Genomic DNA, 19802 nt, shown 5'->3' on the forward strand with positions numbered 1-19802 from the left:
TCTTTTTCCCTTGGTATAGACTTGTTGAAGAGTAAGGCTTCATGTACTGTTTCCTCACCTCACATTCACTCTCAACTGGAGACAATATAGAGTCTTCGTAAGTGCAGCTTTCTCCAGACCAACGATGTGGTTAGACATCTGGTTTTTCATTGTTGTTGTTTGATTTCTCTGACTAGCTTCCCTGACCAGAGGTCGTTTTGAATTTCCTTCTCTGGAATTTGACCACCGAGCAGAGACACATAGGAGAGAAGATGTAAATGCTGAGTCATCAATCAGCATCCCTGGGAAGAAAAAACCTCTCAGTTTCTTCTGCTGGGACTCCCAGAGCTGGAGTATTTTCTGCTCTTCCTAAGGTCTGGTAATTCAGCTCTGTGAGACTGTGAGCTTTACCATACCCTTCCAGTAGCAACCTTCTTTTTTAAGTTCATTGCAGGGAATAGGGAGTGATGACTAATGGACATAGGGTTTCTTTTTGGGGAGACAAAATGTTCTAAAATTAAGTGGTGGTGATGGTTGCACAATTTTGAATATACTAAAAACTAGTGAATTCTAAAGTTTAGACAGGTGAATTCTATGCTATGTAAATTGTATCTCAATGAAATTACTAATACTCTAAAGCCTCCCAAGTGCCTTAGATGTTCAGTGAATGTTGAAAGCCAGTTATTTATCACATATCCTTAAGTCCTGCTACCTGTCACTGAGTCTCTGAGTTGTTTCCTCTTTGATTTGACTTGGACCAAACTGCAACAACTCTTGATGTTTCTTGTAAATTCTATGACTAACTCCCAGAGTGTCCCCTGTCTATCTGATACACATTTAGCTTCTCCTTTCAGGCCTCAAACAGCATGTTTAGAACAGAACCTATCTTCTTCTCCCCAACCTGCTTTACCTTTTCTATTTCTTACTCAGTTACTGGCATAAACTTCTACATATATGTTTAAGAAGACCACTCCTTTGACTTTTCCTGCTCCTTCTAACTTACATCCAATTAATCAAAACTTTGTACCAGTTTTATTTCTGAAACAATCTCTCCCATCTTCTTTATCTCTTCATTCCATTGCCAGATCTCAGAGTCCACCCTTTACTATTTTATGTTGGATTAAGGCAAACCTCCTGTAAAGAGCTTCCCTGTCTCCTGCAGTCTCATCCTCCAGTCCCCCTCCATGCCCACACTGAAGTCCTCTTCCTAAAACAGGAATAGGATTAACTCACTCTCCTCCCCCAGAACTGTTAGCGGCTCTGCACTGAGTACTGGATCAAGTCTAATGTAATGAGAAGGCCCTATTCAATCTAGGCCAAACTTCCCTTCTTAGCCTAGTGTCCTCCTATGCCCCCTGCGCAGACCTTAGCTCCAATCACACTAATCACTGCCATTACCCAGACACACTGTGCTAGTCCACATTCACGTGCCCCCAGTTCACACCTCCCCTTTTCCTGGAATGCCGTGTCCATATGGCCTGGAGAATGACCTAAAGTTAGTGCCAGCAAAGAGCTTATCAGTAGTGGGGCAGGTCACAGGGGAGAGCAGGTTCTGGAGCTAGCGTGAGGTGTCAATGAGAAGAAGGGTGATTTATTAAGAAGTAAGCTCATTTCAAGCCATACACCTGAAACCTGATGCCCAAAGAGGAGGCAGAGACCCAATCAACTGCTGATATAGCTTGTGGGAGTGAGCAGGCTGGAGACTTGAGAGAACAATAGACTGAGGCAAGTGTAACCAATAGATTAATTCCTTACCAATCTAGGATCGCTGGAGCATGGAGTGCTCCAGGCCTGGTGGCACCAAGTCTTTAAAAAGAAAAACCATTAAACAGTGAAATTCTGTCTCTACAAAATATTTAAAAATTAGCTGGCATAGTGGCACACAACTGTAGTACCAGCTACTCAGGAGGCTGAGGTGGGAGGATCGCTTGAGCCCAGGAGTTTGAGGCTTCTAGAAGTTTGAGGCTTGCTATGTTGCTCGGGCTGAGCTCCAGCTCCTGGGCTCAAGAGATTCTCCCACCTCAGCCTCCTGTGTTGCTGGGACTACAGGCACGCACCACCATGCCCTGCTGGTTAGCTGTTTTTAAAAATTATTTTTAGAGCATCATTAAATTGCTCATACTGAAAAAAATGGCTTGGATACTTTAAGAAGTATAAGACAGATTTGAGCATTCAGCAATAATAGCTGAACTTCCTAAGAGACTATAGCAACCTAGTTACTAGGGAAATTGTTTTTTTTCTTTACTGAAAAAAAATCGTGTGTTAATATATCATTTTAGATGTGTAATGTTAAGGGGTCCTTATTGTTCAAGGAATATAAAGTAAGAGGAGATGTCTCTCATTGTATAATATAAAACAAAAAAGAAAAAGTATTGATCTCAGAGAGAAAGTGAAGGTTACGATAGCAATTAACACTTCATAGTAGACAAGTGAGTGCTATGTGGGTCTCAGCCATTCAATACCTGGAAAATTTGGATATCAAATGTGGAACATAACTTTAACAGTTTTCTGAGAGCAACAAGGAGAAAACTAGTTGAGTAAAGATTTATAATACGGGGTCTTTAGATCAACTTTTACTGGACTTGTAACTTGGTGTTTCTTCTTTATTTGTGTTGTTACAGCATGGTATTAAACAATTTGCTTAGATATAAAATCAGAGGACTGGGCCTTTCTGTCATCTGTAAAATGCGGCAAATAAAGACACTTGCCCTACTAACCTCAAAGACCTATGGGGAACTCAAAAGAAATATTTTAATAATGTGAACATATTTAATAGCAAATTATAAAGCAGGATGCAAATATTGGTTGTGAGTATGCAAAATTTAGTGATTAGCAAATGGTTAAATGCTTTATACAGTCACTTATTACTTAACAACTGGAATACATTATAAGAACTGCACTGCATCCTTAGGTGATTTTTGTCATTGTGTGAACATCATAAAGTATACCTACACAAAGCTAGATGGTATAGCCTAGTATAAATGGAGGCTATATGGTCTACCCTATTACTCCTGGGCTACAAACCTGTATAGCATGTGGCCGGGCGCAGTGGCTCACGCCTGTAATCCCAGCACTTTGGGAGGCCGAGGCAGGTAGATTATGAGGTCAGGAGATCAAGACCATCCTGGCTAACACGGTGAAACCCCATCTCTACTAAAAATACAAAAACTTAGCTGGGCGTGGTGGCAGGGGCCTGTAGTCCCAGCTACTCAGGAGGCTGAGGCAGGAGAATGGCGTGAACTGGGGGGCGGAGATTGCAGTGAGCCGAGATTGCGCCGCTGCACTCCAGTCTGGGCGACAGAGCAAGACTCCGTCTCAAACAAAACAAAACAAACAAAATAAAACAAAACAAAAAAACTTGTATAGCATGTTACTTTACTGAATACTGTAGGCAATTAGAATATAATGGTAAGTATTTGTGTATCTCAACGTATCTGAACATAGAAAAGGTATAATAAAGATATAGTATTACAATCTTAGGGGACCACTGTCATATATGTGATCCATCGTTGACTGAAATATGCGGTGCATGACTATATTTTAAGGACATGTTTTTATAGTGAAAGCAAAATTAACTTCATCAGAAATTTATTTAAAATAAATAATATTTGTAAATTATGGGCACCAGCATTAGACACCACCTGATGGCAGTTAAGAATAATGCAAGTCCATTGCCTTGCAACAACACAAGTGCCACAGAAAAGTAAGGTACATAGAATATCAGATTCTGAGAACCTCAAACAGAGGCTTAGACTAAGCTCAAATGGGAATTGGCATACCTAGTATTGAAGCTGGAAAATGCATCTAGGATTTGGTGTTCTATGAGCTGCAGCAGCCAAGCTGCTGCTTGGCTCAATTACAGCTAAATTAGAGGAAGAAAATCATGCCTCTTATTTATCCTTGACTCCCCACTGACCAGCACAGTGCTCAAGAAATTTATTAAATAAAGAAAGAATCAGAAAAAAAATTAAAGGAAGAAAAAGAGGAAGGAAGTTAGGAAGGGAGGGAACGAATCTTAAAAGAAACTGTAAACCAGTCTGTTCTGTTTTTATTTATTTTTTTCCTCCTAGTTGCCAATTGAAGTTTCTTCTTAAAAATGACCCTGTGTCAACTGAAGTAAGTTAAAACGTGCTAACCTGGGATAGATGAAAAGAAACATTATGTCTCTATAGGTTCTTTGTGATGAAACAAATCCGTCTCGACCTAGAACACTAGCAAGGCATGGGGTAAGGCAAATAAGACCTAAACATTTTGATGATTTGTAGAAGATAGTGAAGTTCACAGTTCAGCAGTTCCTTCTTGCCTAGGATGATCTTCACAACACCAGCCCCCAAATGGAAGAGTAACTAACTGCTCCAGTTCAATTGGCTACCTTGTGAGGCTGGCATCCATTCCTAGCAAAAATGGCCAGAAATGGGGAAATGCCTCCCCTTAAGACCATAGCTTTTCACCTTGACCTTCCTCCATTTTCTCTTCTCCAGAAGGTCTCCACCAAGCTCCCAGCAGCACAGCATGCTCAAAACCTGACATATCCATGATAACTTTTCACAGCAATGTGATGAAATTTGAGAAACAGACCAGAAATGTAATGTGATCACCCACATCCTACCAGCCTCACAGGCAATCAAGAGCTTGGCTTCAATTACAGAAAGAACTCCAGAAATCTTCCAACGCTTAGTCAATCCCAGCCTTCACATGAAAATGTATTTAATTTACATAATACTGCGAAGAAGGTATTATTATGATCCTCACTTTGAAGCCTGTGGAAGTAGGGATTCATCCTTGATGAAGAGTCGGAAGATATATGTGCTTTCAAAAGTGATTTAATATGGAAACTAGAAAAAAAATTATAAAACATGTAATGGAATCCTAAATAGGATTCTGCTAAGGTCTGGCTCTGTGTCCCCACAAAAGTCTCACCTTGAATTGTAATAATCCCCGCGTGTCAAGGGCCGGACCAGGTGGAGATAACTGAATTACAGGGGTGGTTTTCCCCATACTGTTCTCATGATAGTGAGTTCTCATGAGATTTGATGGTTTTATAAGGGACTTTCTCCCTTTTGCTCAGCACTTCTCCTTGCTGCTGCCCTATGAAGAAGGATGTGTTTTCTTCCCCTTCCTCCATGACTGTCAGTTTCCTGAGGCCTCCTCAGCCATGCTGAACTGCAAGTCAATTAAATCTCTTTCCTTTGTAAATTACCCAGTCTTGGGTATGTCTTTACTAGCAGCATGAGAACAGACTAATACAGATACCCAAAGTCATTGGTATTAGGACAAAGGAGCAGAAATTCATAAAGGAAAGACAGAGACACATAGAGATGGCTGACTTTTTTCTTAATGCCAGGTTTTAGAAATGAAAATATTTAAAGCTTTGATATATATTATCAATTATATTTCAAAGTGTAGTAATAATCTACAGTGCTTCCCAAAAGTCCTGAAAATATTTACTTCATTTCATTAGGTATGATACATTTAAAAGTCCTTAAACCTTGATACACAAGAATATATTCAAATAATTTTGCACTTTCTTCAACATTTTCTTATATGTGTGATAAATATATTTCCTATTCTGTGTATTATTATGGTTTTTATACTTATCATGTTTTAATATTTTAAATTATTTTATAACAAACATATTAACCTTTAAAAAGAAGACAAATGAAGACTGTTTTTAATTACATTCTGCATTAGAAACCATAAATATTATAGCATTCCAATTCATGAAGTCGAGAAGAGTCTTGAAAAATTCTGTAGGTGTTCAAATGAAAAGATAAAGAGATTGGAGAAAAATTGATCTCAAACAAGAGGGAGAATAAAAATCACTCATAAGAAGTATAGGTGTCCCATGGCTAATTTGGCAATGGTGGTAAAATGGGAGGTGTAGATGAGAAGATTTGAAATAGAAGAAATAATCAAGAATGTATCCTTAAAACACTGAGTTGAAACATAAGACTGGAATACCTTTATAGAGGTGATTCTATTTTGCAACCAGAGTTGAGAACCACAGATACCATTGATTTATGCAGTCCTTTCCATCTAGAACCCTCTCTGACTTTAAATTCAATGTATCAATACATTGATATTTTATCACATCCAATTCCTTTCTGTCCATAGTCACTCTGGATGGACAGTTTACACAGTAATTTGTAGAAATAATAATAAATAATAAAATAATGTGGAGAAGAGTTTCCACAATAATCCAGTGATTTTGATATTACACATGGTCTTAATGACTTGACAGAAACAAGTGTGTGACTTGATAAAAGATCAGCAGATCTCATGAATTCTTAAACGCAGGTCTTTAAGGAATTTTTCTTATTATAAGGAATCATCATATGAAAAAAAATGTAAGCTTTTAATATCATTGGACTTGCTATATTTTTAGTTTATTAATTTTTTTAAAAAATTAGAAATGAATTAAAATTAATGGCAGAAATACCTTCAAATACTTTCACACTGACTAATCTGAATGAGGTTAGGGACAGACAAGAGCAACTCAAAATGACACAGAGGAAGAAACTTCAAACTTCCTGGGGATTTTCTGGCAAGCTCTGACTAAAAACTAACTCCTCTGATTGTGCAGCAATGTTCCCTGCTAATATAGCCTTCCTTTTGGACTACCAGCTTTTTTTTTGTTTTTGTTTTTGTTTTTTTTTTTTTGAGACAGAGTCTCACCCTTTCGCCCAGGCTGGAGTGCAATAGCGTGATCTCAGCTCACTGCAACCTCTGCCTCCCAGACTCAAATGATTCTCCTGCCTCAGCCTCCTGAGTAGCTGGGATTACAGGCACCCATGAACTACCAGCTTTTTAAGTGGACTTTTTAGCCAAAGGTCAAGGGAAAGTACCCTCTTCCTACTGGGGTTCAAAGTGATTAAAATGGTTTGCTTTGACTTTTGTCGAAGTCTCTTTATTTTCTTTTTAAGATTATGTTAAATTATAATCCACATTGGCTTTCTTTTTACAGGTAAACTTTTTCTCTTCTAGATTTCTAGATGACCTCCCCCCACTTCACTTCTTTCTCTCTTCCTCTCTCCCACCTCCCCAAGTTAGAAGAGGCTGTGACAAAAAGAGGTTCATCAAAGTTAAATGTTGTCAACATAAATTGCTCCCTCTTCTCTTCCTTGATATGACTGGTCTCTCAACCTGTTGATGACATCCAGTTACAACTTTCCTCTTCTCATTTGGGACACTGAGAGAAGAGTAGCCTCTATTTTTAATAACAAAGTAGTGAGTATGTAACGCTTCTCTTGACTGTGCAAAAGACCAAAACTGGAGAACATTTTATGCTTTGATTTTCTTTCTCTTTGTTATAACTTAGATAAATTATCTCTTGGGAATGGAATGTTCCAGGCCTTTCTGTTTCATCCTCTCTTAGTAACAGCCTATCACTCTGGTTTACAGGTGAAGAAAATATCATCAAATGACAAATGGCCATAAAGATCTCTCACCCAGATTATCTAATGGTTTTACTTATGCACAGAGACTGTAGGCTCTGACCTTTTAGAGATTTGTAATACTATTAATGACACTTTTTTTCCTTTATAGAGCACCTACAATCAGGCAGGTGGAGTATTTTCTGATTGGGATGAGTTCATAAGACATGTGTACATTATGGGAATTATATGATTGTTCCACCTGGATCACATCCAGATCACCTCTGGACTGAGCTGTAGGGATGCAGGGAAACCCTGCAAAGTGTCAAGCTGCACCCTCCCCTGCTGGTGCCCATGCCTAGACCCTCATTCCATTGTTCACAGAATTCTATGGCTTAGGATTTTGTCTCTACTTGTCCAGAACTCCAAATTCCTTCACTCTTCCCACATTCTAGGTCCTCCTCTATCAATTTAAATACCAGATCCCTGTCAGCTGCCTTCCCCAGACTTTAAGTCAGAAGCTCAGTCTGATAGCAGGGTGTGTGTTTCCAGGGATGGAAGGGTCATGGGGGAAGCCACCACTCTCTCTGAACATATTCCCCCCAAATGGCACTTACTCCAACAGTTTCTCAAAGTATATGTTAACATAGTGATTGTTTTCCACAACAGTTGGACTAGTTTACAGTCCCACCAACAGTGTAAAAGTGTTCCTATTTTTCCACAGCCTCTCCAGCACCTGTTGTTTCCTGACTTTTTAATGATTGCCATTCTAACTGGTGTGAGATGGTATCTCATTGTGGTTTTGATTTGCATTTCTCTGATGGCAAGTGGTGATGGGCATTTTTTCATGTGTCTGTTGGCTGTATAAATGTCTTCTTTTGAGAAGTGTCTGTTCATATCCTTTGCCTACTTTTTGATGGGGTTGTTTTTTTTTTTTCTTGTAAATTTGTTTGAGTTCTTTGTAGGTTCTGGATATTAGCCCTTTGTCAGATGAGTAGATTGCAAAAATTTTCTCCCATTCTGTAGGTTGCCTGTTCACTCTGATGGTAGTTTCTTTTGCTGTGCAGAAGCTCTTTAGTTTAATGAGATCCCATTTGTCAATTTTGGCTTTTGCTGCCGTTGCTTTTGTTGTTTTAGACATGAAGACCTTGCCCATGCCTATGTCCTGAATGGTACTACCTAGATTTTCTTCTAGGGTTTTTATGGTATTAGGTCTAACATTTAAGTCTCTAATCCACCTTGAATTAATCAAGGATCTAGAACTAGAAATACCATTTGACCCAGCCATCCCATTACTGGGGATATACCCAAAGGATTATAAGTCATGCTGCTATAAAGACACATACACACGTATGTTTATTGCAGCACTATTCACAATAGCAAAGACTTGGAATCAACCCAAATGTCCATCAGTGACAGACTGGATTCAGAAAATGGGGCACAAAAAAAGGGGGCGGAGCAAGATGGCCGAATAGGAACAGCTCCAGTCTCCAACTCCCAGCGCAAGCGACACAGAAGACCGGTGATTTCTGCATTTTCTTTTTTTTTTTTTTTTTTTTTTTTTTTTTTTTTTTTTTTTTGAGACGGAGTCTCGCTGTGTCGCCCGGGCTGGAGTGCAGTGGCTGGATCTCAGCTCACTGCAAGCTCCGCCTCCCGGGTTTACGCCATTCTCCTGCCTCAGCCTCCCGAGTAGCTGGGACTACAGGCGCCCACCACCTCACCTGGCTAGTTTTTTTTTTTTTTTTTGTATTTTTTAGTAGAGACGGGGTTTCACCGTGTTAGCCAGGATGGTCTCGATCTCCTGACCTCGTGATCCGCCCATCTCGGCCTCCCAAAGTGCTGGGATTACAGGCTTGAGCCACCGCGCCCGGCCGATTTCTGCATTTTCAACTGAGGTACTGGGGTCATCTCACTGGGGAGTGCCGGACAATCGGTGCTGGTCAGCTGCTGCAGCCCGACCAGCGAGAGCTGAAGCAGGGCGAGGCATCGCCTCACCTGAGAAGCGCAAGGGGGAAGGGAATCCCTTTTCCTAGCAAGGGGAACTGAGACACACAACACCTGGAAAATCAGGTAATTCCCACCCCAATACTGTGCTTTAAGCAAACGGGCACACCAGGAGATTATACCCACACCTGGCCGGGAGGGTCCCATGGCCACGGAGCCTCCCTCATTGCTAGCAAAGCAGTCTGCGATCTAACCAAAATGGCAGCAGCAAGGCTGGGGGAGGGGCGCCTGCCATTGCTGAGGCTTAAGTAGGTAAACAAAGCCGCTGGGAAGCTCGAACTGGGTGGAGCTCGCAGCAGCTCAAGGAAACCTGCCTGTCTCTGTAAACTCCACCTCTGGGGACAGGGCACAGCTAAACAACAAAAGGGGAAGCAGCAGAGGCCTGTGCAGACGCGAACGACTCTGTCTGACAGCTTTGAAGAGAGCAGTGGATCTCCCAACACGGAGGTTGAGATCTGAGAAGGGACAGACTGCCTGCTCAAGTGGGTCCCTGACCCCTGAGTAGCCTAACTAGGAGACATCCCCCACTAGGGGCAGTCTGACACCCCACACCTCACAGGGTGGAGTACACCCCTGAGAGGAAGCTTCCAAAGTAAGAATCAGACAGGTACACTTGCTGTTCAGCAATATTCTATCTTCTGCAACCTCTGCTGCTGATATCCAGGCAAACAGGGTCTGGAGTGGACCTCAAGCAATCTCCAACAGACCTACAGCTGAGGGTCCTGACTCTTAGAAGGAAAACTATCAAACAGGAAGAACACCTATACCAAAACCCCATCAGTACGTCACCATCATCAAAGACCAGAGGCAGATAAAACCACAAAGATGGGGAAGAAGCAGGGCAGAAAAGCTGGAAATCCAAAAAATAACAGCACATCTCCCCTGTAAAGGAGCGCAGCTCATCGCCAGCAACGGATCAAAGCTGGTCAGAGAATGACTTTGATGAAATGAGAGAAGAAGGCTTCAGTCCATCAAACTTCTCAGAGCTAAAGGAGGAATTACGTACCCAGCGCAAAGAAACTAAAAATCTTGAAAAAAGAGTGGAAGAATTGATAGCTAGAATAATTAATGCAGAGAAGGTCATAAATGAAATGACAGAGATGAAAACCATGACACGAGAAATACGTGACAAATCCACAAGCTTCAGTAACCGACTCGATCAACTGGAAGAAAGAGTATCAGCGACTGAGGATCAAATGAATGAAATGAAGCGAGAAGAGAAACCAAAAGAAAAAGGAAGAAAAAGAAATGAACAAAGCCTGCAAGAAGTATGGGATTATGTAAAAAGACCAAATCTACGTCTGATTGGGGTGCCTGAAAGTGAGGGGGAAAATGGACCCAAGTTGGAAAACACTCTTCAGGATATCATCCAGGAGAACTTCCCCAACCTAGTAGGGCAGGCCAACATTCAAATTCAGGAAATACAGAGAACACGACAAAGATACTCCTCCAGAAGAGCAACTCCAAGACACATAATTGCCAGATTCACCAAAGTTGAAATGAAGGAAAAAATCTTAAGGGCAGCCAGAGAGAAAGGTCGGGCTACCCACAAACGGAAGCCCATCAGACTAACAGCAGACCTCTCGGCAGAAACTCTACAAGCCAGAAGAGAGTGGGGGCTAATATTCAACGTTCTTAAAGAAAAGAATTTTAAACCCAGAATTTCATATCCAGCCAAACTAAGTTTCATAAGTGAAGGAGAAATAAAATCCTTTACAGATAAGCAAATGCTTAGAGATTTTGTCACCACCAGGCCTGCCTTACAAGAGACCCTGAAGGAAGCCCTAAACATGGAAAGGAATAATCGGTACCAGCCATTGCAAAAACATGCCAAAATGTAAACACCATCGAGGCTAGGAAGAAACTGCATCAACTAACGAGCAAAATAACCAGTTAATATAATGGCAGGATCAAGTTCACACATAACAATATTAACCTTAAATGTTAATGGACTAAATGCTCCAATTAAAAGACACAGACTGGCAAACTGGATAAAGAGTCAAGACCCATCAGTCTGCTGTATTCAGGAGACCCATCTCACATGCAGAGACATACATAGGCTCAAAATAAAGGGATGGAGGAAGATCTACCAAGCAAATGGAGAACAAAAAAAGCAGGGGTTGCAATCCTAGTCGCTGATAAAATAGACTTTAAACCATCAAAGATCAAAAGAGACAAAGAAGGCCATTACATAATGGTAAAGGGATCAATTCAACAGGAAGAGCTAACTATCCTAAATATATATGCACCCAATACAGGAGCACCCAGATTCATAAAGCAAGTCCTTAGAGACTTACAAAGAGACTTAGACTCCCATACAATAATAATGGGAGACTTCAACACTCCACTGTCAACATTAGACAGATCAACGAGACAGAAAGTTAACAAGGATATCCAGGAATTGAACTCATCTCTGCACCAAGCAGACCTAATAGACATCTACAGAACTCTCCACCCCAAATCAACAGAATATACATTCTTCTCAGCACCACATCGCACTTATTCCAAAATTGACCACATAATTGGAAGTAAAGCACTCCTCAGCAAATGTAAAAGAACAGAAATTATAACAAACTGTCTCTCAGACCACAGTGCAATCAAACTAGAACTCAGGACTAAGAAACTCAATCAAAACTGCTCAACTACATGGAAACTGAACAACCTGCTCCTGAATGACTACTGGGTACATAACGAAATGAAGGCAGAAATAAAGATGTTCTTTGAAACCAATGAGAACAAAGATACAACATACCAGAATCTCTGGGACACATTTAAAGCAGTGTGTAGAGGGAAATTTATAGCACTAAATGCCCACAAGAGAAAGCTGGAAAGATCTAAAATTGACACTCTAACATCACAATTAAAAGAACTGGAGAAGCAAGAACAAACACATTCAAAAGCCAGCAGAAGGCAAGAAATATTAAGATCAGAGCAGAACTGAAGGAGATAGAGATACAAAAAACCCTCCAAAAAATCAATGAATCCAGCAGTTGGTTTTTTGAAAACATCAACAAAATTGACAGACCACTAGCAAGACTAATAAAGAAGAAAAGAGAGAAGAATCAAATAGACGCAATAAAAAATGATAAAGAGGATATCACCACGGACCCCACAGAAATACAAACTACCATCAGAGAATACTATAAACACCTCTACGCAAATCAACTAGAAAATCTAGAAGAAATGGATAATTTCCTGGACGCTTATACTCTTCCAAGACTAAACCAGGAAGAAGTTGAATCCCTGAATAGACCAATAGCAGGCTCTGAAATTGACGCAATTATTAATAGCCTACCAACCAAAAAAAGTCCAGGACCAGATGGATTCACAGCTGAATTCTACAAGAGGTACAAGGAGGAGCTGGTACCATTCCTTCTGAAACTATTCCAATCAATTGAAAAAGAGGGAATCCTCCCTAACTCATTTTATGAGGCCAACATCATCCTGATACCAAAGCCTGGCAGAGACACAACAAAAACAAAATTTTAGACCAATATCCCTGATGAACATCGATGCAAAAATCCTCAATAAAATACTGGCAAACCGGATTCAGCAGCACATCAAAAAGCTTATCCACCATGATCAAGTGGGCTTCATCCCTGGGATGCAAGGCTGGTTCAACATTCGCAAATCAATAAACGTAATCCAGCATATAAACAGAACCAAAGACAAGAACCACATGATTATCTCAATAGATGCAGAAAAGGCTTTTGACAAAATTCAACAGCCCTTCATGCTAAAAACGCTCAATAAATTCGGTATTGATGGAACGTACCTCAAAATAATAAGAGCTATTTATGACAAACCCACAGCCAATATCATACTGAATGGGCAAAAACTGGAAACATTCCCTTTGAAAACTGGCACAAGACAGGGATGCCCTCTCTCACCACTCCTATTCAACATAGTGTTGGAAGTTCTGGCTAGGGCAATCAGGCAAGAGAAAGAAATCAAGGGTATCCAGTTAGGAAAAGAAGAAGTCAAATTGTCCCTGTTTGCAGATGACATGATTGTATATTTAGAAAACCCCATTGTCTCAGGCCAAAATCTCCTTAAGCTGATAAGCAACTTCAACAAAGTCTCAGGATACAAAATTAATGTGCAAAAATCACAAGCATTCTTATACACCAGTAACAGACAGAGAGCCAAATCAGGAATGAAATTCCATTCACAATTGCTTCAAAGAGAATAAAATACCTAGGAATCCAACTTACAAGGGATGTCAAGGACCTCTTCAAGGAGAACTACAAACCACTGCTCAGTGAAATAAAAGAGGACACTAACAAATGAAAGAACATACCATGCTCATGGATAGGAAGAATCAATATCGTGAAAATGGCCATACTGCCCAAGGTTATTTATAGATTCAATGCCATCCCCATCAAGCTACCAATGAGTTTCTTCACCGAATTGGAAAAAACTGCTTTAAAGTTCATATGGAACCAAAAAAGAGCCCGCATTGCCAAGACAATCCTAAGTCATAAGAACAAAGCTGGAGGCATCATGCTACCTGACTTCAAACTATACTACAAGGCTACAGTAACCAAAACAGCATGGTACTGGTACCAAAACAGAGATATAGACCAATGGAACAGAACAGAGTCCTCAGAAATAATACCACACATCTGCAGCCATCTGATATTTGACAAACCTGAGAGAAATAAGAAATGGGGAAAGGACTCCCTATTTAATAAATGGTGCTGGGAAAATTGGCTAGCCATAAGTAGAAAGCTGAAACTGGATCCTTTCCTTACTCCTTATACGAAAATTAAGTCAAGATGGATTAGAGACTTAAATGTTAGACCTAATACCATAAAAACCCTAGAAGAAAACCTAGGTAGTACCATTCAGGACATAGGCATGGGCAAGGACTTCATGTCTAAAACACCAAAAGCAATGGCAGCAAAAGCCAAAATTGACAAATGGGATCTAATTAAACTAACGAGCTGCTGCACAGCAAAAGAAACTACCATCAGAGTGAACAGGCAACCTATAGAATGGGAGAAAATTTTTGCAATCTACTCATCTGACAAAGGGTTAATATCCAGAATCTACAAAGAACTCAAACAAATATACAAGAAAAAAACAAACAACCCCATCAAAAAGTGGGCAAAGGATATGAACAGACATTTCTCAAAAGAAGACATTCATACAGCCAACAGACACATGAAAAAATGTTCATCATCACTGGCCATCACAGAGATGCAAATCAAAACCACAATGAGATACCATCTCACACCAGTTAGAATGGCAATCATTAAAAAATCAGGAAACAACAGGTGCTGGAGAGGATGTGGAGAAATAAGAACACTTTTACACTGTTGGTGGGATTGTAAACTAGTTCAACCATTATGGAAAACAGTATGGCGATTCCTCAAGGATCTAGAACTAGATGTACCATATGACCCAGCCATCCCACTACTGGGTATATACCCAAAGGATTATAAATCATGCTGCTATAAAGACACATGTACATGTATGTTTATTGCGGCACTATTCACAATAGCAAAGACTTGGAATCAACCCAAATGTCCATCTGTGACAGACTGGATTAAGAAAATGTGGCACGTATACACCATGGAATATTATGCAGCCATAAAAAAGGATGAGTTTGCGTCCTTTGTAGGGACATAGATGCAGCTGGAAACCATCATTCTTAGCAAACTATCACAAGAACAGAAAACCAAACACCGCATGTTCTCACTCATAGGTGGGAACCGAACAATGACATCACTTGGACTCGGGAAGGGGAACATCACACATCGGGGCCTATCATGAGGAGGGGGGAGCGGGGAGGGATTGCATTGGGAGTTATACCTGATATAAATGACGAATTGATGGGTGCTGACGAGTTGATGGGGGAAGCACACCAACATGGCACAAGTATACATATGTAACAAACCTGCACGTTATGCACATGTACCCTAGAACTTAAAGTATAATTTAAAAAAAAAAGAAAAAAAAAAGAAAATGTGGCACATATACACCATGGAATATATGCAGCCATAAAAAAGGATGAGTTCGTGTCCTTTGTAGGAACATGGATGCAGCTGGAAACCATCATTCTCAGCAAACTATCACAAGAACAGAAAACCAAACACCACATGTTCTCACTCATAGGTGGGAACTGAACAATGAGATCACTTGGACACAGGAAGGGGAACATCACACACCAGGGCTTATTGTGGGGAGGGGGGAAAGGGGAGGGATAGCATTAGGAGACATACCTAATGTAAATGACGAGTTAATGGGTGCAGCACACCAACATGGCACATGTATACATATGTAACAAACCTGCATGTTGTGCACATGTACCCTAGAACTTAAAGTACAGTAATTTAAAAAAAAATTAAAAAACATAATGGTTGTTAAGACTTAGTAGAAAAACTCTTAAAAAAGTGAAATATGAGAATGAAACTTGGCGATGAGATCATGAATTGCATAGAGAAGGGAGTTGAAAAGTTCAGCCAACCCATCCCTTCTGCACATCCAAAAGTGGGGTTCAGTCTGGGGGACCTTGTGTGCTTGGCTTCACACAAGAAAGAAGTCAACAGCGATCTGACAGAAAGAAGCAAGAGGAAGATGAATGAAATAAAAGAACAAATGGAAGACTGCTCCATAAGCAACGTAGGGCTACCCCATAGGCAGAATAACACTGTAGGCTGCTCACTGGTTATATTTGTGGTTATTTCTTGATTATGTGCTGAATAAGGGATAGATTATGCATCAGTTTTTTGTAAGAAGGGGCAGGGAACTCCCAGAACTGGGGTTTTCTCCCCACTTTAGACCATCAGGGTAACTTCTGAGAGTGGCCATGGCAATTGTACACTGTCATGGCCCTGACATGTTTTTAGCATGCTAGTGAATTATAATTTGTGGATAATGAATAGTGAAGGTCACTTTCATTCCGCCTTGGTTCTAGATGGTTTGTTTATTTATTTATTTATTTATTTATTTATTTACTTTGAGACAGAGTCTCGCTCTGTCACCCAGGCTGGAGTGCAGTGGTGAGATCTTGACTCATTGCAACCTCCACCTCCCAGGTTCAAGCGATTCTCCTGCCTCAACATCCCAAATAGCTAGGACTGCAGGTGTGCACCACCACACACGGCTAATTTTTGTATTTTTAATAGAGATGAGGTTTCACCGTGTTGGTCAGCCTGGTCTTGAACTCCTGACCTCGTGATCTGCCTGCTTCAGCCTCCCAAAGTGCTGGGATTACAGGCGTGAGCCACTGTCCCCAGCCTGGTTTCTTTATTGTTATCCTCTTAGCAGCAGGATCTTGTGACCTGTTGTTTACCGTCTCCTGTGTTATCGGTGGGGTCATGTGGCCTGTTTTCTTGGAGACTGTGACTGCCAATTCCTATCTCAGTTCTGTGGGCTGCCAGGCTCACTCCAGGGTGGATAGGCCAGGCACAAGGGTCTGCTCTGAGCATCTGCCCGAACTTATGGCATCTTTCTACCCTTCCCCGCTTTATGTCATCCTCTCTGAACTTGCCTCTTCCATTCTGTTGACTTGTAGTATGTGCCATTCCACTACAGATCCAGCCAAAGTCCCACTCTTGTTCCCCTCAACCTCTTGCCCCACAACTCATAAGACACAGTCATTCCTTTAAACTGGGCTACAGTCTGCTTGGAAACCCCCATGAGCAGAACTTCAAACAAGGAGGGCAGGGGAGATGGCAAAGGAAGACTGTGTGGCCCTGACTTCTTATTCACAAAGGGACTCATTATAGATTTTTAGCCTGATCTTTTATTGCGGCATTACATACAACCACAAAGATAATGACAGGATTAAAAGACAAACATATTCATCATAGAAATTTACATTTTTGTCTTTCATATGTATACTCTGATTTCATATCTTTCATGATTTGTAGCTGTGATGACTAGCATACTTTTATTATAATTTGTATCAAGGCCTATTGTTAATTATAAACAATATGTAATCATTGTAGGTCTCTTTTGGTATTTCGTCATTTTTGATATGCTAGAACCTCAGAAAAAAAAAAAAAAAAAGAAGCGGCCCAAATTTCTCTTGTCTTCTGAGAGGCTCTATAATAATATGACAGTATATGATGGGTTCTATTGCTACTCAGAATTTGAAGTTAGCATGGACTGGCATAACAAGATAAATTTCAGGAGGGGTGAACTTTAGTCTTTCCCTCTTCTACTGTTATTATGCCTTACCAGAGATTTTCACCTTTTTGGCCTCTTACACAAAAAGAATGTAGTATTTTCTTACCACTGACATCTTACCTAAGCCTCAAGGGAACTGGCACCTCTGCTTCATTTGTTATTTACTCTCGGCTCATTAATGTATCATGCCCGTGTTCTGGTAGCTGGAAGAGTCTGAGGAGTTGCAGGAAGGAGTCTCGGGGTAAATTTTCTCTATCCTCTCTCCTACCCACCCTTGCACCCCCACCACAACCAGAATCAAGTCTTTCTAAAAGAACTCAAAGAATTCCCCACAATGAACTTGGCTTTCAGACCCTCTCTTCTGTTTTTCTTTCCATACCTAACCAGTCCTGTTCAGAAAAATGATCTGATTATTCTAATCAGAGACATTTTTGAAAAGAAAATTCTAAAGACACTTTGGGCATTTGATCTGCATATTACATTGTATGAAAGCAATTTATAAGTCCCTTTTTAAAAGTGCTTAACTGTGAGATATTCAAAGGGAAAAAGTTACAAAGAGTAATACATCAGATGTCTTATTTGGCTATTTTGAATTACACATTTTAAATATTTTGTCTTGGGACCTGGCGTGGTACCTCACGCCTATAATCCCAGCACTTAGGGAGGCTGAAGTTGGAGGATTACTTGAATGCAGGAGTATAAGACTGCAGTGAGCTATGATTGCACCACTGTACTCCAGCCTGGGTAATGAAGCAAGACCCTGTCTCTATAAACCAATCAATCAATCAATAAATATGTTGTCTCATTGGCTCTTAATCTTTTATTTATTTAAGAAATAACACGCTACAGATATAGATCAGTGTTCTTTAAACCCTATCCCCAGGATTACTCCCTCCCCACTTGCCACACCCTCCTCTTCCGGTGTGTTTGAAGTGTTGTCTGTTTTCTTCCAGTCTATTCTGGAAGATAATTACATTAATCTCCATGTAGTTTTACATATATCTAAATATAGACGTGTGTACCTATACTTATGTACACATATATGCTGTGTCTGCATTTTAATGCTATGCATATGTAAAAGATAAAAATACATGTAATATTTTCTTTTTTTTTTTCTTTTTTTCTTTTTTTGAGATGAGTCTTGCTCTGTAGCCAGGCTGGAGAGCAGTGATGCAATCTTGGCTCACTGCAACATCCGCCTCCCAGATTCAAGCAATTGTCCTGCCTCAGCCCCCTAAATAGCTGGGATTACAGGTGCCTGCCACCATGCCTGACTAATTTTCGTGTTGGCCAGGCTGGTGTCTAACTCCTGACCTCATGTGATCCAACTGCCTCGGCCTCAAAGTGCTGGGATTACAGGCGTGAACCACCATGCCTGGTCTTATTTTCTTTTATATATGGTTGATATACATAAGCAGCAGCATCTTCTATGTATCAGTCTCTATATTGCCTTTCTTTTTCAGCATTGCTTTTGGTGTCTATTCATATTAATATTTATAAAGTTAAAGGTCTTTTAAACTACCACTGAGTATTAAACTGCATGGATATCATACATTTCATTCCTTCATTCCCTTGTTGATGGGCATTAAGGTTTTCCACTTATTTACTGTTAACAGTGCTTCCATGAATATCCTTGATGTTTCTCCTTTTTGTAATATCTGTGTTTTTCTAGAGAGTGTACTGAGACATAGAATTAATGGATTACAGGATATGTATATTTTCAAGTTTACTAGATGCTACCATGTCATTTTCCAAAGCATTTACTAGATGCTACCATGTCATTTTCCAGAGCGTCATACCAGTTTCTGCTCCAGTTTCTATTGAGTTGTCCTTTTAGAATTAATCTGTCGGACTTCTATATACATGACGTGAATATTAATCCTTTTATAATTATTGTGCTAAAAAGACTTTTCCAGTCGTTTGCTTTTCTTTCAACTTTTTTCATAGTGTCTATGTGGATGTTTTAATTTTAACATAGTCCAATTTATCATATATTTTTCCTTTTGATTGATGGTTTTTGTTTTATTTAATAAATATGTAACTGTTATATTTCTTTTTCAAAAATTGCCTTCACTATTCATGTACTTTGACTCTTCTTTATGAATTCTGGAATTAACTTATCAAAGTTTCTGAAAAATTATTTTGTGATTTTTATTGGAGCTTATTGAATGTATTGATTAAATTGAGAAGATATTTTTAATAATAATATGTCCTTGCATTGTTATTTATTCAAATTGTCTTAATATGTCCTTTAAAAAGTTTATAATTTTCCTATAAAATCCAACTTTTGAAAAATTAATTTCTTGG

General features: G+C 39.9%; 1 long non-coding RNA gene across 2 annotated transcripts in view; it reads left to right on the plus strand.

Annotated features, from left to right (window-relative positions):
* LOC115893186 overlaps positions 1-2766 on the plus strand; it is a 31296-nt gene extending 28530 nt beyond the window's left edge. For both annotated transcript variants that reach the window (XR_004053127.1, XR_004053128.1), the window contains exon 3: positions 177-2766. This is a non-coding gene — a long non-coding RNA (uncharacterized LOC115893186). The remainder of the gene's footprint in view (positions 1-176) is intronic.
* The last annotated feature ends 17036 nt before the right edge of the window (positions 2767-19802 follow it).

Source organism: Rhinopithecus roxellana, chromosome 14 (genome assembly GCF_007565055.1).
Source record: "Rhinopithecus roxellana isolate Shanxi Qingling chromosome 14, ASM756505v1, whole genome shotgun sequence".
NCBI classification, from domain to species: Eukaryota; Metazoa; Chordata; class Mammalia; order Primates; family Cercopithecidae; genus Rhinopithecus; species Rhinopithecus roxellana.